The 22,945-nt window shown below is 32.8% G+C and overlaps 1 protein-coding gene, 2 long non-coding RNA genes and 2 pseudogenes across 6 annotated transcripts in view; 4 read left to right on the forward strand and 1 right to left on the reverse strand.

Annotated features, from left to right (window-relative positions):
* The window catches only part of LOC145788849 (ATP binding / protein kinase), a 150,278-nt gene that overhangs the window by 94,869 nt on the left and 32,464 nt on the right, over positions 1 to 22,945 (reverse strand). The window lies entirely within an intron of this gene.
* Positions 2,315 to 5,728, forward strand: LOC114271441 (G-type lectin S-receptor-like serine/threonine-protein kinase At4g27290 pseudogene; annotated as a pseudogene). The gene is made up of 7 exons (XR_014339231.1): positions 2,315 to 3,470; positions 3,783 to 3,937; positions 4,064 to 4,221; positions 4,319 to 4,529; positions 4,631 to 4,868; positions 4,958 to 5,108; positions 5,187 to 5,728. The product of XR_014339231.1 is annotated as a G-type lectin S-receptor-like serine/threonine-protein kinase At4g27290 pseudogene (transcript).
* LOC145789355 (G-type lectin S-receptor-like serine/threonine-protein kinase At4g27290 pseudogene) lies at positions 4,651 to 5,477 on the forward strand (annotated as a pseudogene).
* Positions 10,381 to 14,169, forward strand: LOC114271784 (uncharacterized). Its single transcript, XR_014338811.1, has 3 exons — positions 10,381 to 10,846; positions 12,685 to 12,765; positions 13,880 to 14,169. It is a non-coding gene; the product is annotated as an uncharacterized LOC114271784 (long non-coding RNA).
* Positions 15,642 to 22,945, forward strand: part of LOC114271734 (uncharacterized) — a 40,327-nt gene continuing 33,023 nt past the window's right edge. For 2 of the 3 annotated variants that reach the window (XR_014338812.1, XR_014338813.1), the window contains exons 1-3: positions 15,657 to 15,887; positions 17,922 to 18,078; positions 18,193 to 18,279. This is a non-coding gene — a long non-coding RNA (uncharacterized LOC114271734). Of the gene's footprint in view, positions 15,888 to 17,921; positions 18,079 to 18,192; positions 18,456 to 22,945 lie in introns of those variants that run through there. The other variant, XR_003632426.2, reaches the window with a different exon arrangement.

The raw sequence follows: 22,945 nt of genomic DNA on the forward strand, positions 1-22,945 counted from the left end.
TAATTCATCACTTAAACTATCTACTATTATTTTAATATTCACCTTTTCAAAATCCACCAAAACAATGCTCTAGTCGAGCTCATCATCATCTTTATTGTTGCCATACTCACCACCTCTAGTCTAGTTTTTTTTTTTTTTTTGAATCTTTGTAAATATAAAAAGACAATATTGTAAAAATAAAAATGTACCATTATAGTTTTAAAGAGTTAAAAATGAAAAATAAAAAATTGTGTGATTCTAGGTTTTTTTATTCCATATATGGGTTTTTTTTTTTTAACAAAAATACATAAATTATGGAATAGTGTTCATTATTTAAAATTTTATTTATTGATGGGAAAATCAATTAAATGTTTTTAATTTTTTACAAATAAAAAATTTGAAAATTTTGTTTAAGAAATTTAAAAAATGGTCAAATCATTAAGAACAATATAAGACGCCTTATTATATATGTGTATATATATATTAAAAAAAAATCTCATAACTATATTATCAATTCATATATTTCAAAAGAAATAATAACAACAATATAAAAAATACACAAACATCCACCCAAAAAAACAAAAAAAAAAAACTTCAAATCAACTCTCAAAACAAAGATAATTAACAGATATATATTTATTATCAATTTAGTTGAAAAAGAAATAAATTGGAAAAAAAAGTCACATACAGAAAAAAAAAAAAAAATACTCATATTGGCAAAGACAGAGAATAACCATTGCATCATTACATTTGAGTAGGAGTTGGTCGGGTTAAAAAAAAGATCAAATATTAAGTATTTTAAAGAGATAATTGCATTGAATTTTTAATTTGATTGGGTTTTTAAAATTTTAGATTTATATTATTTTTAGAAAATGTGAGAGTGGGATGAAGGTGACTTGCTATATTATTTAGAATTTTGAAATTCAAAATCATAGATAATTAGTGTCTTTATTTTTTTTATTTGAATTATTTTGATCAATATTATTTTTGGAAAGAGTGAGAGTGACTTATTATATTGTTTTGAATTTTAAAATCCACAATTGTAGATAATTAGAACTTTTTTTTTTTTATTTTTAGACTTTTGACTTAAAGAATTAATCAATAATTTTTTTTAATTTCTTTAAAAATTAATAAATTAATAACATTAATTAAAAAAATTAGAACATCCACCATCATTATTCTAAAAAAAGACCATTCTTCATATATATATATATATATATATACAACAATGGTAGGTATCATAAAGAACCTTTCATGAAAATAATCATGAAAATTTTATGACCCTTGGATTATACTTAGAATAAAATATTACACATTAATCAAGATAATTCAAAGATCATAACTCTTTCATGATTATTTTCACGAAAATATTTTCATAATCCCTAACTTTTCTATTTTGGGAACTTGGCTAAAAGCCACTTTTTTTGGTTAGTAGCAAAAGCCGAAAGTTGACTTTTTTGGCTTTTTTTTCATTTGGCAAGTTGGTTTTTAGCCAACGGTGAAATTACAATTTTACCCCTCATGGGTCACAATGTGTTACATAGGTTCAGTTGTAAATATTTTAAATAAATAGGGGTAGTTTAGTCATTTTATTATGATTTGACATCATAAACAAATATTAATCAAAAAAGTCAAAAGTCACTTTTTACCATCTTCCCAAATCATTTGTCTAGAGTGTTTTTTTCCTAAAATTTCCTAAAGTGGTATATTGTGTGGTTGAGATTTAATGCTGAAAAATTGATGTGACTTGTCATTAAATCTCAACCACACAATGCACCACTATAGGAAACTTTAGGGAAAAAAAAACTCTAGAGGATCCTTACTCAGGATGTAGTTATCGTTAACCAGACTTGTAAAGCATTGATTGCGTCGATCATTTTCATTTAAAATTTTTATTAAATATTTTATATGAGTGTAAAATTTTATATAAAATATATAATATAATTATTAACAGAATTTTTAATAGGATTTTTGAGATTTCTATTATTTTTGTTTCGGTTATCGCAAACAAGTGCATGGATTAGACTTTATCGCAAGAAAAGTGCATGGATTAGACTTTGGGTCAACAATGTGAGATAATTAATTCCTGACAGTCAATTTTAAACGACAAAAGTGGTGACGTGATGACTTGGTTTACTCTGCTCACCATTTTATCATCTTTGTTCCTCCCTGTGAAATGCCAAAAAATAAAAAAATTAGAAACAGAGAACACCATGAAGAAATCAATGGAAGGTTTCACCATACTTCTTTTTTTCCTCTAGTCTTTATTTTCCATCGTAACAACCTCCAAAGCACTTGAGACCATAACCAAAACTCACTTCATCACATATAACAACACCATAGTTTCGAAATGGGGTTTTTCACTCCAGGCAATTCCAAGAACTGGAACATCGCAATATGGTACAAGAAGATAGCCTCAGGGACCATTGTATGGGTTGCCAACAGAGATAACCCACTTCCCAATTCCTCTGGTGTCTTGAAACTCATCGACCCAGGAATCCTCGTCCTTCTCAATTCCACCAACAACACCGTATGGTCCACCAACACCTCTCGATCCACAAGCAACCCAGTTGCCAGACTTCTCGATTCGGGAAATCTTATCATCCAAGACCCAAACGATCACAACCCAGAAAATTTTCTCTGGCAGAGCTTCGATTACCCTTGTGATACTCTGTTACCGGGCATGAAGGTTGGGAAGAACTTGGTTACAGGTCGAGAATGGCACATGTCTTCGTGGAAGAGTAAAGATGACCCAGCCCACGGTGATTACACTTACTGGTTAGATCTTCGTGGATACCCACAAATGTTCTTCAGCAAAGGCTCTGTCGTGTTGTTCCGAGCCAGACCTTGAAATGGTCTCCGGTTCACCGGCACTGCGACGATACTAATCAAGAATCCAATTTTCAAATTTGGAATGCATTTTGGAAAGGATGAGATTTACTACAGGTATGATCTCCTTAACAGCTCTGTTGCTTCCAGGTTTATCCTGACTCCCAATGGTTTTCTACAGAGATGGACATGGATTAATCAAAACAAAGGTTGGGTGCTTTATGTGAATCGACCAACAACTGTTAATTGTAATAGTTATAATTTGTGTGGTGCTTATGGTAGCTGTGATGTCGATAAATCCCCTGTTTGCGGGTGTTTGAGTAAATTTGTGCCTAAAAATCCGAAAGATTGGAACACGACGAATTGGTCGGGAGGGTGTGTTCGGAGGACGGTGTTGGATTGCAAGAATGGAGATGGGTTTTTGAAGTATTCAGGGGTGAAATTGCCAGATACGCGGAGTTCGTGGTATAATTGGATGATGACGCTTGGGGAATGCAGAGAGGTGTGCTTGAAGAACTGTTCCTGTATGGCTTATACTAGTTTGGACATAAGAGGAGGTGGAAGTGGGTGTTTGCTTTGGTTTGATGACTTGGTTGATATTAGACTGTTCAATGAAGGTGGCGGGCAAGACATTTACATAAGGATGGCTTCCTCTGAGTTGGGTAAGTATTCACACAAACCCGTAACACAAATGAGTTGTTCTTACATTATAGTTGAAATTTGATTGCATTTGCTACTTCATTGCTTACCATTTAATAAAACTTATAGCAACTGATAGTTATTAATGCAAGCAAATATGGGTAATTCGTGCACAGAATATCATACTTGCTCAAGAAATTCCTCAGTTTCTATAATGTTTATCTAATTACAGATTGACAAAAAGAGAGTTCAAGGGATTTTGGAGTCTAATAGTCTATAGTAGTACTTGAGGCATAAGCAATTAATCTGTCAAATTTGTGCTTTCATGGTTGTAGACTGGACAGTCCAACAAGCCGGCTTCAATGGAAAGAAAAGAGAGATAGTCATAGTGACCTTGACATCACTGGAATGCTTCTGCTGGGTCTGAGCATAATGTTGTATATCCGGAAGAATAAGAAGAAGAAGAAGGATTCACAGTTGAAGATAGAAGGTAATCCAAATGAGTGTCTTACTCTCTTGTCTTTGTTCTGTGATCTGTGCCTTTTTGTTGACTAACTCAAAAAATTTTATAGCTTTGTTAGTTGTCTCATTTAAACTCAAATCACCTACTTTGCAGGAAGGCCGGTACACAATTCCAAACAAGGTTCCACTGAAAAAAACCAGATGGAAGATATGGAGTTACCTTTGTTTGACTTTGCTACGACAGTTAGTTCTGCAAATAACTTCTCAATTGACAATAAGCTTGGAGAGGGTGGATACGGACCTGTTTACAAGGTTGCAATTTAAATACCCTCATTTAGTTAGAATGTAGGTGTTGCCCAATCCGTGAGTTTAAAGAATATTTTTTAATTATCAAATTGGTAATTTTCAGGGTAGGTTGGAAGGAGGACAAGAAATAGCAGTTAAACAGCTCTCAAAATATTCCAATCAAGGACTTGAAGAGTTCAAGAACGAAGTCATCTGTATTGCCAAACTTCAACACCGAAATCTCGTGAAGCTTCTGGGTTGTTGCATACAAAGAGAATAAAAGATGTTAATCTATGAATTCATGCCTAACAAGAGCCTAGATCTGTTTATTTTTGGTTTGGCTCTCAAAATTTTTTTGAATTTTTGTTATGGAACCTTTTCTTGTTAAATTCTTTTCACCCCGAGCATGGACTGACTCATATGAAACTTTGCGTAGACGAAGGCGAAAGAACATTAATGGACTGGCCTAAGCGTTTTCACATTATTAATGGAATTGCGCGTGGACTTCTATATCTTCATCAAGATTCCAGATTGAGAATCATTTATAGAGATCTTAAAGCTAGCAATATTTTGCTAGATATCGACATGAACCCAAAAATATCAGATTTCGGCATGGCTAGAATTTTTGGAGGAAATGAGACAGAAGGAAATACGAATAGATTGGTTGGTACATAGTAAGGATATCTCTTATCATGTCCTACATAATTATTCACCTATATTAATTGTCCTAAAATATGTTTCATAACTCAATGCTTTGTTGTAGTGGCTACATGTCTCCAGAATACGCGGTGGATGGGCTTTTTTCAATAAAATCAGATGTTTTTAGTTTTAGTGTTTTGGTGTTGGAGATTGTGAGCGAGATGTGAAACTGAGGTATCATTCATCTAGATCACCATTTCAACGTCCTCGGGCATGTGAGTATCAAGTACGGAAATATTTGCTCGTCTGTTAAAAACTAAAGGTGTTAATACCAATTGTTGTGAATTGTCCAGGCATGGAGACTGTATGAAGAAAACAAGTCAATGGAGCTGGTTGATGGGTTTGTAAGAGACTCATGTTGCCTATCTGAAGTGTTGCGATCAATCCACGTGGGTCTATTGTGTGTGCAACAACATCCAGAAGATAGGCCAACCATGTCGTCTGTGGTTTTGATGTTGGGAAGTGAAGGTGAATTGCAATGGCCTAAACAGCCTGGCTTTTCTATTGAATCTAATGGTTCATCCAACAAGTATGCACCGTGTTCAGTTAATGAACTTACCATTACAACAATGCAACCTCGATAGTCACATTCTCTAGGAATTGATTGTAATATAATCATGTGGTAAAGAGAGAATTTGAGACAGGAGAGAAGGGACATGGCCAAAAACCCTTGTATTACATGATATAGTTGCATTTCTCCAAAAGCCAGAGGAATGTGGACTATTCTATTACCTTGGGCTAACTGTATTGGATTATCTTCTCATGATCCATGTCCTCTGTAAACATTCTGACTCAGCCTTTGGTTGTTCCTATAAACTGTGCACTGGTTGTCTCATGTCCTCTGTTCTTTCTTTTGCTTTCTCTTTGAAATTCTTTTTTTTCTTAAATGGTGACCTTTTAGTCAAAACATTAAATACTTGATGATCAATTCAACCAAATACCAATCCAACCAAGCACGGCAACAAATCAAAACTAGATCTAAATAACTAATGGAGACACACACAAGTTTAACGATTCAAAACACCGTGGATCATGTTTAGCCAGTTAAATCACATCAGCTGTAAGTTGCAGCTTAAGTCCATGAGAGGGATTCACACACACAAGAATATGACATGAACTATGTTAAATACAATTTCAAATAGAAAACATGATTAACACTGAAATAAATGACGGGATTATCAAAACTAAGTCTTATCACTATTTCTTCCAATGCCGGCAGCCAATGCCAAAAAAAAAAAGTAAAATTTTAAATTAAATAACTAGAGCCTTGTAAACAATACCACTGGCTTCTGTACCAAGGAGTCTCCAATATACAATACATCAGAATAAAACAATTCTGTAAAGATATACATACATATTTATGTCATCGGGGCTTTAGTATTATAATGGTGAATTCATTGGTTGAAGCAGGGGCATCTTTGCCAGAAGAATTATCAATTTCAGTTAGATTCTTTTCAGCAAAAAAAGCTAGGCTATTTGGGATAGGGCAATGCACCTTCACTTCCCAACATTAGAACCACAGATGACATGGTTGACCTATCTTTTGGACTTTGTTGCACACATAATAGACCCACATGAAGTGATCTCAACACTTCAGCTACATGACAAGAGTCCCTTACAACTTCATCAAGCAAATCCAAGGACTTGCCCTCTTTTATACACCATCCATGCTTGAACAACAAGCAAACAAATTAGGACTACTGCTTTTAATTTAATGTAGATATCAAAATAGTATTACCAGCCTTGATTTTTACTTGTCCAAGAAGGTTGAGGTTATGATCCGGATAAAAGAATCATCTGTTTCTCTTCCCGCTCACAATTTCCGAAACCAAAGCACCAAAGCTGAATATAACAGATTTTATTGAGAAATGCCCATCAACCGCATATTTTGGAGACATGTAGCCATTGCAATAAGACATTGAACAAATTGAGAAATTTAGGACGATAATAAGTGCATTGCAGATTACATAGATTAAGTTATAATAGAGATTCGTACTATGTTTCGACCACTCTATTTGTGTTTGCTTCTGTCTTATCTCCTTTGAAACTTCTAGCCATGCCGAAGTCTGATATCTTTGGGTTCATGACAATATCTAACAAAACATTGCTAACTTTGAGATCCTTGTGGATAATTCTTAGTCTTGAATCTTGATGAAGATAAAGAAATCCTCGAGCAATTCCATTGATAATGTGGAAGCGCTTTGGCCAATCAAGTATGGTGCTTCGGATTATATTTGCATATCTTTGACTAAGTTAACTGTGTTTATATATTTGAGTGTAAAAAATTATTTTTAACTTTGAATACGCGGACATTCGATTGACAGCAAATTCACATAGGCAGCCACTTGAATTACATTTTATTTAAAAAATAACAATAATAATTGCAGGATGGAAAATACTTCATTTCTCTACTCACACAGGCAACCATTTGAACTTGGTCCAACCAAATTCTAGAGGAACTATGTGCCAAAGCACCACACCAGTAGAGGGAATACTTGAAAAATATAGTGCACTTTTTGATCTAAAAATTACTATGGTTTTGACAAAGCTGGACCAAAAATAAAGGAGTCTAAGCTTTTGCTAGGCATGTATTCATAGATCACATCTTCTCTTCTCCTTGAATACAGCTCCCTAGAAGCTTTACAAGATTCCGATGATGAAGTTTGGAAATACATATAACTTCGTTCTTGAACTCATCAATTCCTTGTCTAGAGTTTCTTGAAAGCCTCTTCAGAACTATTTGTTCTCTCTCTTCCAGCGTACCTACCCTAAAGACTGGCAATTGTTATAAACCAAATATCCGACCCTTGCAAAAATGCACTTTTGTTCTTACTTTCCTTACGTCTTTTCATGTTTTTTTATTAATTACTCTCTATCAGCATTGAAAAAATTACCACCTTTGACAATAAGTACATAGAGTTTATTTAAATGCTTACCTTGTAGACAGTGCCAAAACCACACTCTATAGCTTGCTGAAAAGTTACTGGTAGCATTCATTATTGTAGCTAAATCAAACAGTGGTAGCTTTAAATCTTTCTTTTGGCTTTCATTGTTGTAACCTTGTTTAAAGATATCACTACTAAAAAAAATATTTTTTGCGATCGCTACAAATCGTTGCAAATAATAGAAATACAGTTGCAAAAGACCTTTTGCGACGGCCCATGCGATGGCAAATGGGGTCACGAATGTGGGAGTGCCAAATACTTTTTGTGACCTCAAAACAGTAGTCGCAAACTATTTGCGACCACCTAATCTACTTATGGCGACAAATGGTTTGCCGTCGCAAAAAAAAATAAAAAAATGCTTACAATGTATTAACGACCATCTTGTTATCGTTGCAAATTTTTTTTTTTTAAAAAAAATGCCTACAATGTTTTAGCAACCTTTATTCTCATATATATATATATATATATATATTCAAATATTATATACAATAAATGTGAAGTGACGTTTGCAAAAATTCTAACACTCATGTATTATTTTCCATCACTTCCCTCAACAAAATTATCTTTCTTCAAAAAAAAGAAAAAAGAAATGTGCATACAAAATATAAACTTCTATACATGCAAAACAAATATCCATAAACCATCTTTAAAATTATTTATACAAAATACTAACAGATTCAAAAAAAAAAAAAAAAAATCTCAGTTTAGCTCTCAATATCACCCAGTCAATAATATCAACTACTCCCTCAATACTAACTGCAAAAATATACATCAATATATTTGTACAAAGCCATATTTAGACCAAGCTAATTATGATGGAGAATAATAAAATACGATAATACACACAAGATAATTTGATCTCCTGCTCAAGCTTCTTTTCTATAGTTCCTAACTTCAGATGTTCATTTAAGATTTTTTTTATTTCACTCTCCTTTAGCTTTTTCACATGTAGCCCGGTGTAAATGTCAAGAAATTATAACAATTTTTCAAAAGGGACAGTAAGGCCATGTTTGTTTAGGTGGACATGAGCTTGGGATTGGATTAATAATCCAATAAAATTATTAATCCGATGTTTGGTTAAACAATTAAAGTAGGGACTAATTATTTTAAACTTTACTATTAGTTAAGATAGGATACATAATCCAACGGATTCGTAGTCCTAGGACTATTAGTCATGGGATTGCTAATCGAGTCCGCCCAAACAAACATGGCATAAGTGTTAAAGATTTACGGTGGGACTTGCTCTCGCACAAGTCCTTAAAATAGGGCATCTCAGCAATTAAATCTATGAATAAATCCACTGTTAACAGTCATTGAAGAAAAAATATGTGGAAACAAGCAAACCTCCTTGTCACAATCAATTTCAGCCCAACAATCATCTAAAGAAGCAATATCACAATCTTTTGTCAGCTACACATGTTGATAGTGGTTTTTCAAGAGGAAAAAAAAATGAAGAAAATAAGCATGGAAAAGGGTCATGTTATTGTGTACCTATAATGACATATTTGTAACCAAGTTTAGCAAGGCCAATTGAAACCAGAGCATCAGCTGTGGTAAAAAAAAAGTAGAAGACAAATTAATGAAGAATGTTGAGTCTGTCATAGTAACAATGTAATGTATTATTTGAAGAATAATGAAAATAGAAGAAATCCCTGAATAAAACAAAAGAAAGAAAATAAAAACATTTAAGATAACCATTATAAATTATAATTGTTTCTCCATTCAGAACTACCATCAAATAAATTAAGTAACAATAATAATAATAATAGCAAAAACATTAACCATAAAAACAATTAAAAAGAAAAGAGAAGGAAGGAGTAAAATCCAGAGGAACACTACAACAAAAACACACTTTAGTGGCACTATACTAGTAGCATGTTTTTAGAAAATGTCACAAAAATAATATTTGGTGACATGTTTTAAAAAAATGTCCACTACAACAAAATATACCTTTGGCGACTAAAATTAGCGAGTAAAACAAATTAAGTTGCCAAAAGTTTTGGAATTGGCGACTAAAACTTTTTTTTGGTCGCCAAAAGTATAAAATTTAGCTACTAAATTTTTTTAGTCAGGATATATTAATTATTGGCAACTAAAAAATAATTTAGTAGCTGAAAATACTAGAATTGGCGACAAAAAAAATTTTTAGTCGCCGTATATTGAGTTTTGGCTACTAAAATATTTTGTCGTCGAATGTAAAATTAAAAATTTATTTTTTATCTTTTGGCGACCAAAAGTTTAGTCGCCAAAACATATTTTCAGCGACCAAAAATTAGTTTAGTCGCCGTTTATTAGGTATTGGCTACTAAAATATTTAGTCGCCAAATGTAAAATTAAAAAAAAAACTATCTTTGGCGACCAAAAGTGTAGTCGCCAAAACATATTTTCAGCGACCAAAAATTAGTTTAGTCGCCAAAAAAAAAAAATTGGAGGGAGACCTTTCTAATTTAAATTTGGGGGATTTATAAAAGTAATTGGCGACTAAAAATTTAGTCGCTAATGGTGTAATATATATATATATATATATATTTGGTTTCAATCTGCCAACACAACAGACAGAGGAAACATTTTCCACTATTAGAGAGAGAGAGAGAGAGTGAGTGAGAGAGATGGGGTTGGGGTTGCTAGCTTCCAGAGCCCTGCGTTTCAAATCTCCAAACCCTAGATATGCCATCGTTCGAACCATCGTCTCCACAGCTAAGCTCCAGAAGCCAGAAGCTGCTGCTGAAGCCCAGCCTCCGCTAGATGATGTCCAAAATCGAACCCCAGTGGGAGGAGCTAGAGTCCACTTCTCCAACCTCGGAAGACGCGATCGAGGTGTTCGTGGATGGCTATAAAAAACCCAAAGGGGATGACCGTTCTACAGGCCTGTGAGGTCGCCGGCGTCGAAATTCCCAGATTCTGCTACCACAGCCGCCTCTCCATTGCAGGAAACTGCCGTACGTGCCTTGTCGAGGTCGAGAAGTCGCCCAAGCCTGTCGCTTCTCGCACCATGCCCGCTCTTCCAGGTTTTCATTTATTTTTTTACGGATTAGTAATGCCATTTGCTTAATTCATCTGGGTTTAGTATTTTGTTGGGTTCATTATCTATGGTCTATTATTATTTTTTTTCTGGGTTCACTTGATTAGTTCAAAATTTGGTTTTTGGGTTCTATATATTTATATTTTTAATTTATTACTATTTTCATGGTTATATTTTGTTAGGTAGGTGTATTTACACTGTTATCTCCTATCCTGTTATATATTAGATCATGATGGGCTCTAGGATTATAGGTTTGTTTGCCTAAAAAGTGTTCGACAAAAAGACACTGTTGGTTTATCTTATTTGATGGGTTGTTACTCTCGATCTTTTTCAAATTTCAGATTTTGTTTATTCTTTTTCAGTTAATTTGTTGATTTTGCGAGAGGGTTATGATTAAATCAGTCTGGGAATGATTGTGGGATTAATTAGATGATGTTCTTTATGGGATTGTGCTGAATTGTTGATATCTCATGAATCTATGTCCTCTTAAATGAGACTGTTGATCTTCTTTGATTTTTTTTAATAAATTATTGTACTCTTATTATTTTTGTTGCTCCTCGAAACTCAGCCATATGATCAATCACAAATTTGATGAGTTGATTGAGGAAAGATCCTTGTTTGTTGAGGGAGGTAGACATTGATAAATGAGTTTTCTTTTGACAGATTTCATCTATGCGTTTATCATATAACTTCCCTTATATTAATTTTTACGCCATTGCATTTGAGGCCTTAAAGTTTTGAGGGATTTATAAAAGTAATTGGTGACTAAAAAATTTAGATCATAAACTCTGAATTTGGATCATTGGTTTAGGTGATTGTTTGTTTGATATGTGGATTGTTAAATTTTTTGCCCACCAAGTGTTTGATTCTATGCTCAAGTGACAAATTTATCAGAAACAATTGGAACATGGAGTGTTTGAATCTGTTTCAATCTGCTTTCACAATTGAGCATGGTCACCAATATATGTACACCATTGTAACTCTGTTACAGAGTATTGTGATTTTATTGAGAGATAGACATTAATGAAGATCATTAGAGAGATGGACATTAATAGCAAATCAAACCACTGCATAATTAGCCAAGCCCCATGGAGTCATAAAAGAAGACAAATTTCTGTAAGGTTCCTTCAATACAAAAGTGGCCAAATAGTGATCATTTTTTACAACTTCCGTTCCATTCATTCTAATAAGGATGGGGTTCATTGCTGATGAGAGGTTTGAGGAATCGTATGCTTATGATTCCTTAATGCCATTTTTCTTCAAAGAACAGCAAAGATCATTCTTTTATTAACAATTTGATTGTGTGGCATTTGAATAGTGGACTTTCATTTTTAATGCTCTAATTATGATTGGAAAGGTCTACTTAGAGAAATTTTTTATTGCAGTGTTTGGTTTATTTTTAGATAATTAATGTGTTCAAGTGATGCACACAATGAGATTAAGTCTCTTTGGAGGTGATGCACACAAATTGGAGGTTCAGTCTCTTAATTTCTTTCTTAAATTATACATCTTGCTAGAATATCATTTCTTGTAGCAATGAAGTTGCATAAATTGCTGGTTTCTTGAAACATGTCAATATTTTTGTCTCTTAATTCGTAGTATCACTCTTTAATCTTTATTCAATCTGGCTGAGCATGTAACCAAATGTTGACTCTTAACTGCAACCCTTGTTTGGGGACATGAACTACATTACAATTTTTTGAGTTCTAGAAAATATGTACTTAGCATATGTTTTATAATCTGATGCATGTTCATTTGAGGCCCTTGCATCTGCTAACTTTCTACTGTTCTGTTTTCTTGTTTTTGACTTTTCCCTTTTTCCAGGATGTAGCTAGGTACCATGATGAGCTGAAGGATATTGCCCCACACTCTCTCTTGAAATGTTCAAGTGATGCAACAACGTTGGTATGAAAGCCATCTGGTTCTCTTACTAATAATTGCTTACAGTTTACTTTTAAATTCTTAGCATCAGATGGTTTCTATCTTTTTTGTGAGTCTATTATTTTTTGTTAAATAGCACTAATTTAAATGTTGGTCAAGCTGGTTCATAATACTTTCTTGCATTTTTCCTATTAATTACTGTATGGCAGACTTTTGGGGATGGAGAAAAATATATAAATAAAATGTTCTTGAAGAAATGGCGAAGGAAGGTGTTGCTTGATAATTTATTTTCTGTGGTTTTTAAAAATATTTGTATATGTAGTAGTGTCTTTCGATTCGCATCTTATGAAATGATGCAAATATTTTCAAAATTATTTGTTGATTCTCCCACTTCATGTGTCCAGTATCCATTTTGTCTCTACTTGGCTATACTTTTGTGGATGCCTAGATGTTCCATGGAAATTTTATTTAGGTTTCTGTGAATTCAAATTGGTAATATATATACAATCTGTTGTATGATTTACATGGATGATCTTAGATTGTTCGACATCAATTACATCTTTTGATGATTTTTCTTGATTATTGGTGAGCTTTTGTTGATTCTTTGAATTTTAACTTCTAATGCAATTCATTAAAAAAAAATGTGATTAAAATATTTTGGTTTTTCTCCAACTTTTTTTGATGACACTAGTTGTAATGAGGAGTGATGATTCTTATATCAATCATTAAACGTCCTTGAAGTTGTCCGAATTTTTTGAGTGTTAAGAATGGCAGTTGATCTATTCAGATGAATGGGTTGGTCGTTCTTACCTTTCCTCAAATACATGTAAGCTTTCTTGGGGCATGGCTTTGATTCTTTTCTATAATAAAAATAATTATATACTATTTCTCCCAACCTGTAAAACTGACTTCTTTTGAGTGATGAAAAAGGTGGTAAAATTAATACATTACTAGTTTAAATACATAATGTCAAAAAAAAAAAAAAGAAGCAATTTTAAATACATAATGTGCATTTGTTTGTCTTACACTTAACACACGTCCTTTCTTTCTTTTTCTCATTTTTCAAGTTTGTTAAGGTCTGGGAAAAGTTGTAGACTTCGATGGGTGAATTATGTAATGACTTATTTTCATATTGTAGGTATGGGACCTTGTTACTGGAAGATTTTTACAAACTTGAGCTTTTCCACTACCAATTACTGCAATAGTTGTTGATCCAACAGAGATGAAGTTATTTTTTGGTGGTATAGATTGCTAGTGGATATTTCTTTTTTGTATACGAAGGACATCATTTTTGTATGATTATCTGTTTGTATGGAATTATTTTTGGGGTTGGATTATATTTGGTTTGTATAGAATTTGATGTTACAAGACCAAATTTTTGGATGGTTAAAAGTGAAATAGAAATAGACTTATGTATTGTTTTGTTTATATACAGGGTGCAGGTTGCACGAAATAAATACAGATTATGCAGAAATTAATAATAATAATAATAAATAACACTAAATAAAGTTTTTGGTGACTAAATGTTAGTAGCCAAAAAAACAAAATAAAACTTGTTGGCTACTAAAAATTTAGTAGCCAAAAACAAACCAAAGATTTTTTGGCGACTAAAAATTTAGTAGTAAAAAATATATGAGACTTTAGGCGACTAAATAGTTTAGTAGCTAACAAAAAATATGAAAATTAATTTTTTTTGGCGACTAAATATTTAGTAGCTAATAATAAATGATACTTTGGGCGACTAAAAGTTTTAGTCGCAGAAAATGAAAATTAATTTTATTTGAAAACTTTTGGCGACTAAATATTTAGTCGCCAATTTATGACTTTTGGCTACTAAAAAATATTTAGTTGCCAATACCTCGTACTTTTCCCTCCTAAAACATTAGTAGCCATTTATAGGACTTTTGGCGACTAAATTTTTTTAGTTGCCAAAACTTTCCCCGACTGTTTTTCCGCGACAAATCTAGCGATCAAAATATTTAGTCGGGAAAAGGCTTCGGCGACTAAAAACCTTACTTTTGGCGACTAAAACCTTAGTCGCCAAAAGTGCATTTTCTTGTAGTGGTCACAAAGCCACAAACATAAAAGGTTTTAATGGCATTTCAAAAAAGAAGTGTCACATCACTTCAACAATAATGTGATTTAGTGGCATTAATTTTATGACATTTTATACAAGAATGACACAAAAATTCATTTTAATGATATTTATCAACAGATGTCATTAAACGACCAATGCATTACAACTATTTTAATGTCACTTTGTGAGAAAGATGCCACTAAACTTTAAGATTTATGGCATTTTGAGAAGTACCACTAAGTCAAAAATCTTTTCAAATTATCTAATGGCATTTTTAAAAATTAAAAAAAAAAAAACAAAACAAAAAGTCCAATATACTCACAATAATTTTTAAAATGCACCATCCAAAAAAAAAAAATTTAAATATTACATTTTTAACTCTACTTGTGACACGTACAAAAAATTGATGAACGGCCTTATATGAATTAAATGCAAAAATAAAATTTCTAATTACTCTTTAATATAATGATAAAATTACTTAAATTTTTAATTGAAATAAATTTTTGAAATCATCAAAAAATATTAATTAACTTGATAATTTATTAATAAAATTGGTCATTAGTGAACGTGATGTAATTTCTAGAACTATAAACAGACAAATCTTATTTTAAACAAATCTTAAAAGATATATTTATAATTTTACCCATTTTTAATTACCACATTGGAAATGTCACAAAAATATTATTTACTGGCATGTTTTGAAAAATGAGATTGAGCGACAAGTGTTATACATCGATATTGACATTTCATTAAAAAAATGCCACAAGAAAATTTAATTTTAATGGCGTTTAGTTATTAATTTTAGATTATTTTAAGCACTCTTGGGATAATTTTAAACATTCTTTCTCAACCTATTAGCAGTTTATCTGTTTCTTTCTCTCTCTGGGGTTTTTGATCGGCAATGAATGATGCGTTCTTCATGTTCGACAACAGCAGCCAAAAGTAGGCCCAAGTCCATACGATTTACATACCTTAGAAGGCTGCCTTCAAGTTTCGCAAGTACACCAATCATGTTTGTGACGGTGCCCCTCACAACATCTTGGTCATTCTCAAATACATTGCAATCTAGGTAACTTTTGATCATTCTTATCAAGCCCACGCACATCTGAGATCTATTGCTTTGAAACTTGAAATTTTTATACTGTCTCTCTCTCTCTCTCTCCTCACTCCATAAATGTTTGGGACATCACTTTTGTCATGAATTACTAGTTGATATTTGTTAATTCTAACTCTGTTCACATGGGAAAATAATAGGAACTTGAGAATTTGTGTCAAAATGCCCAAATAGTCGATTCATGGGACGCAATCCAGTCGCAGGATATAGCCAAAAGCTATTGTTGTATAGCAATTTTTTGATGATCAGTGCATACATAGAGATGTATATATACAGGCACACAACTATAACTATCAATGCACCGTTTTGGCTTTATTTTTTATTTTCAAAATTTATAAGATTGTTGAACCAATCAAGTTTTTTTTTTTTTGGGTGTGAGTTTTATTGGACTCAAATTAATGAATATTGCTCAGTTGATTGTTTATACAATCATCACACATGTGCATAAATTTTCACTTGTATTGCAAGTGTTTGATAGAATGACCCAATAACTCATTAAATTTGTTCCACTTCAACCATGTATAAATGTTCATTGGAAGTGCTACTATATACACCCCAAAAGCTTTTTATTGATATGCATCCAAAGTTTTAATCACAATGGTTCATAATTTTCACTAATTTGGATCATAACCAAAATCAATTTGGTTCTTAAAAAAATACCATAAAGCCTCATAACTAAGGCCGCTTAAATTTATAACTAAACATCATAAAATTTTATAACCAAAACCACCATGGGTTATAACCATAAACACTACAAAAAGTCTAATAATCAGGTTCATCATAAATTTGACCATCACAAAATCTTATAACTAAATGCCACATAATTCATAAGTAAGACCACAAATCATTAGAACTAGGGTGCATGGTACACATTTTTTAAGGGGATGTGTATCATAGAATTTTTCAATGTTTATTTTAATTGACTCTTACAAATTATTTGTGATATAGGAAGTTTTCAACTTGAAAAACAGAGTCTTTTGAAAGGACATCCATAACTTGCGAAATCTTCATGCCATGTTTCACTTTCCTAGTTATAATAAATAGTACTCTGGTCTTGTTTTTAACTATGCTTCTCCTGACTTGGGTTTTCATGATTCAAAGTGCAGTGTCAAAAAAGCTGTAAAGAAAACCACTTTCCCAATCATTTTGTTGAGATTCTTAAGCCTAAAGTTGGACCTCCAAGAGAAAAGTCCATGAATTGAGCCTGTACACAGCCAAGAAACCCCCCCACCATTTGAGAATGAATGTCCAAAATTCCCAAAACTCATCGAATTGAACTGAACAAAACTTTAAACAGTTTGCTTCATGTTCAGAATCGAACAAAACAAATACTTAGGAAATATATCCATGAACCTTATCGTCACTTGGTCTGTGTATAAATACTTAGGAAGCTATAAATTATAATTTAGTAGTTGCATTTGATTCATATTAGATTTCTAGGTTAGCTAAAACTATTTCAGAAAATGTTGCAAGTTTTCAAGGTTTACAGAAGCCTATTGGTAAGACATCTCATCTCTGTGAACTTTGCTCTTGATGGACATAAAATATTAATTTGGTTAGGAAGACATGGATGTTGTAATTCTAGATGCACCACTTTCTCAGGTGTTGAGAGACAACGATGTTGATGATGATGGAGATGAGAAAGAATTAGATCTTCTTATGTGACTGTTAAATTTGTTGAACATTGCTAGTTATTTATATTTGAAAACAATTCTATAGTTTCTTTTCCCTCTCTTTCTTTATCATTGTTTTTGTTAATTTAATTGATTGTTTGAAGAATGAATAATGCAGTTTAAATTTAACTATGTCATTTTCATATGTGGCTACAAAATATTTATTAACTATACGTTACATTTAGTCACTATCAAGATAGCAACGCAATAAAGGTGAATACACAAATTTTCTTTGTTAATTTTCTTCAAGTATTTTTCTTTGTTACATTCTATGTTTACAATTTGATCAAAAAATATTTTGCTTCAATCATACTAGGATTCATCTGTAAAGGAAAAAGCCTATGGACCCATATCCTCGTCTAATTTATGGAGAGATACATCTGGTCATAAAGCAAACCAAGACACAACAATGGATGCTATGGCAGCTGAAAATTCGGAGTGCTCTGAATAACTTGACAAACACATCTAACCAGGTAATTTTTTTAATAGAATTTATAAATTATTAATGTTTTCCTACACATATATATACATACAAATATCTATATGTGTGTGTTTTTGTAAAATTAATTAGTTAACAATTTTGTTAGCTCACAACAACTTCTAGTCCTCTTGACATGGTAACTCGACATCAAGTATGGTCCGTGTCATCAATATAAGATGTCTCTCTTACTCAGGTATCCACTAAGAGCTAATCACATTGTTCAAATTTACTTCCAACTCTATTTTAGAATAGCATTCAAAATTTGTTTTACAGCTTTATTTTACAATGTATATCACTTTCAGTTGTGATCATCTTCACTCTGACACTTTGTACTAGTTTATTTTTAATATATTATTTATTAATTGTAAATTTATAATAAGTAGTTAAATCTTGATTTATAGGTGAGAGATATAGTTGATCTAAAAAGTATCATTAGGCCAACAGAAATAGTTGCAATCGGGGTACTTAAAAGCACAGACCCATCTAAAGAAGTAGAAGGGGAAGAACTAGGACCTGACTATTGGGAGATCCCTGTTCAAGTGCTAGTCAAACTGTCAGGACCCGAACTCGCCCCTATGGATTAAGGTCATAACCGACCAGTAATCAAGGGATTACCTGCGGCCTCAAACCAAAAAAAAACGTATTCCATCAGAGTTAAGGGGCCAAACGGAAGCAAACTTGCAAATTGTCCATAGAGCCGTGCTTACATGGCACATCAAATAACTCATATCAGCATTCATTAATAACTCACACTAAAAAGGAAATCAACTTAAAGTGTTATACACACACAGAATCATTCAAGTCTTAGTCAGCCTAACCAAAACTTATATACAAAGGTAATCCAACATTTCGCCAACACAACGAGATTACAACAAGAGATCAAAAGAGGTGAAAGTAAGTCTCATGCGTGAGACGTTTAGGGCTGACTCTCTAAAACTTGACCTTTCTCACAGACTTCATCAGGGCTGGGTTTGGACATCTCTTTGCTCACCTACATACACATGAATGAGTGTGAGCAAAAGCCTAGTGAATAATATCAGATAAAGAAGGTACGCAAATGAAATTCACATATATCAAATGGCCTTGGGCCCATGTAGAATTCTATTTAGTGCATTTTTTTGGTACATTAGGCGATTCAAGCCCGAACATATCAAATGGCCTCTGGCCCACTTCGTTCTTTGACAAACGGCCTCGAGCCCAATTCATTCATGTATATCAAATGGCTTTTGGCCCAATCAATTGTATCCAACGGCCTTTGGCCCTTTCATTCATTCATTCACGTCAAATGGCCTTCGGCCCAATCAATTGTACATGTCAAACGGCCTTTGGCCCATTCATTCGTTCATTCATGTCAAATGACCTTCGGCCCAATCAATTGTACATGTCAAACGGCCTTTGGCACAACCAATTGTATCCAACGGCCTTGGGCCCATTCATTAATTCATTCATGTCAAACGGCCTTCGGCCCAATCAATTGTACATGTCAAACAGCCTTTGGCCCAACCAATTGTATCCAACGACCTTTGGCCCATTCATTCATTCATTCATGTCAAACGGCCTTCAGCCCAATCAATTGTACATGTCAAACGGCCTTTAGCCCAACCAATTGTATCCAACGGCCTTTGGCCCATTCATTTATTCATTAATGTCAAACGGCCTTCGGCCCAATCAATTGTACATGTCAAACGGCCTTTGGCCCAACCAATTGTATCCAACGGCCTTTGGCTCATTCATTCATTCATTCATGTCAAACGGCCTTCGGTCCATTTATTCATTCATGTCAAACGGCCTTCGGCCCATTTGTTCATTTATGTCAAATGGCCTTCGGCCCATTTATTCATTCATGTCAAACGGCCTTCGACCCATTTGTTCATTCATGTCAAACGGCCTTCGGTCCATTTATTCATTCATATCAAACGGCCTTCGGCCCAATCAATCGCGTCCAACCATATGGCATAACAAATATTTGTCCACAATTCGATTTAACAAACTTATAAGACTTAGATGGAAGTAACAAACAATTCTCAAAACTAGTTTTGAAATGGTGATCACCAAGTACCCTCTCCTCTTCCTCTCTTTTTCTTTTCTTTTCTACTCTTTCTCTCTTATTTTCTTCTTTGCTTAGGTGTGTATCTCTAAGGTGGCTGAAGATGGGGTCCTTATGTAGGAGTTTGGAGGCCTATTTTTATTTTATTTTATTTTTATTTTATTTCTTCTCTTGGCTTGGAATTATCATCTATATGTATAGGTTTTAGAGTATGCTCCTATGCATGCCTTGGCATGCTTTGCTAGAGGCTTGGAATTATCATCTATATGCATAGGCCTTTATGCATGCTTTGACAGCAGCCTATTGGGAAGAAAGACAGCCCAAAATCCTCTGCCCAAAACAAATCTGATTTCCTTTTCTTTTTTATTTTTTTTATACAAAATAAAAACCAATGAATATATATAACTTAGTCACTAGATATTTTGCTCCTTTCTATCCTCTGATGAATTTAGTTACTATTTATTTAACTCATTTAGTTTCCACAATTGTATTTAGCTACAAAAATTTTATCACAGAAAGATAAATAATTTTATTTAAAGGAATTTAATATTGGTATTAATCATGATGCTATTAACATTATAATTTGATAATTTAATAAACACTATTAATTGACTTAATATTGTTATTGACAAACTTAATTAGTTGTACAAAATTTTAGATTCTTACATGTTCATTTAAGATTTTTTGACAATTAATAGTGGATCCTGTAGCTTTTTCACATATTGAGCATTAAACTGCAATACACAACATAGAACAGAGATACTGAACTGCATGACATTACAATCAATCTTAAGGCACACAATGGCATATTTATATGGCCAACAATATGTGATTTTAAATAAGATAATTTATGGGCCTAAAAACATTCAAATTATCTTTGCTTGAGCAATAAACACCTATGAGGTTCATTTTAAACAGTCAAATAGTTTAGACCTTCAAGCTTAAATGTTATGCAAAGCAAACCACTTGGAGCTATTACATCCTGAACATATGGGAAGGAAATGAAAAGAAAAAAGGAAATAACAATATAAGTAATAAGCCTGATGTAACTCTAGGGTGGGGTTATAATTAAGATGACAAACATGACTCTCCATAACTTGACGAAGCCCTATTGAGCTTATAAAGAAACCATAAGATGATCTATTGACCAAATGCACCTTTTTCATTCTCATGAATGTTCCAACAATCACGTGCTAGCCAAGAATTACCACTTAATCACAAAATAAGTTCTAGGTGGTATATGGTTGAAAAAAATTAAAGCTCTCAGCTCAGTTCAACCTCAATTTTGCAGATCCCCAACAAAACAAACATAACATAAGTACAGAGGCAAAACAAACAGGTAGATATACAACATAAGCATGCCAAAAATGCTAACAAAAAGTTCAACTTAGTTTCATTGTTCAATAATTGACCGGCACCTGAAATTATAGGATGGCCGGTACCTGAAATTCAACTCAGCTTCATCGTTCAATAATTCTAATTCACAACAAGGGAGCACTACACAGCAAAGAAGAAAAATAAATAAATAAAAGAAAAAAAAATTTACAGTGTCAAAATCAGACTTATCTCCGAAACTACTCAGTATTGAAGAACTCCAAAGCGAGCTGCAATCTAGAGATAGTGATTTTGTGTTTTTATTTAATTATAATTGTCTGAATAGCCTAAAAGGAGTTTAGATGGATCAATAACGAACATAAATTAGACATCTATAAATCTATAAAAATTGAGAAAAAAAAATTAGTTTAAAATAATGAAAGAAATTTGCAAAAAAAAAAAAAAAAAGAGGACAAGAAGAAATTAGGCTACCAAACCAAAAACAACATTCTCATGGCAAAAAAGAAGAGCTATATACAAAAATTCAAAGCTCATGCATACAGAGCTCCACATAAAACATCTCTAACAGATCAACCTTCACAAAAAATCAAGGATGTCAAGTTTAAATCAATAATTCTTCATCATTTCCTTTTGCTCTTCTCAGTTTTTTAAAATTTTAAATTAAATTCAGAAAACACATTTAAAACCTCTATTCGACTCTGAATTTCTTAATTTGAATCTCCGAAGGCAACAGTAAAGAAATAAAAATATCAATTCAGTTTTAAACTTCGTACATATGAACGCATAAACACGTAAATACATATGCATATGCATATATGTGATATGTGAGTTGTACGTGATATCACTTAGAATCATTTGGGAGTACAAAATTCTATCAATTCGAGAAAAATATTGAGTTTGGAGCATCAAATAGTTCTACATCTCCGTGTGGTTCACAAAATCAAAAATAGAAACAGTTCAGAGAATGAAAATTCAAACACTAATTTGAAAAATAAATTTAAATAGTCATCTTATAAAAAGAATTCCAAAGACTCAAAAATAACAGAAGTAAGAATCGAAATAGAAATTGGGAATAAGAATCTGCGAAGAAACAGTAAGATGCCTGCAAAGTATGCAATGGCCTTAAATAGGCCTAAATTCCATGAATTTGGCTGGGAATTTCATGACACATCTTCAAGAATTATTCTTTTTTCTTCCTTTCACCCTCACATTCCATTCTCCTTAATTAAAATCATTTTTTTCTCAATTTAAGGAAGAATTCAGGGTCTTTCTTTTATAATCATTCTACCAATGCAATGCTATCAATCTATCTACACAGAATATAATGCCAATGTAGTCAATCATAAAGCTAAGCACAACTGAAGAAAATAATCCAAGCAATGATTTATCACTCAAACATGATACAAAAAAACAAACTCATCATAACAATATTTGTACGATTTTAATTTAGCACCAATGAGAAGAGACCAATGAACAA

Source organism: Camellia sinensis, chromosome 8 (genome assembly GCF_055761805.1).
Source record: "Camellia sinensis isolate YWXY chromosome 8, ASM5576180v1, whole genome shotgun sequence".
NCBI classification, from domain to species: Eukaryota; Viridiplantae; Streptophyta; class Magnoliopsida; order Ericales; family Theaceae; genus Camellia; species Camellia sinensis.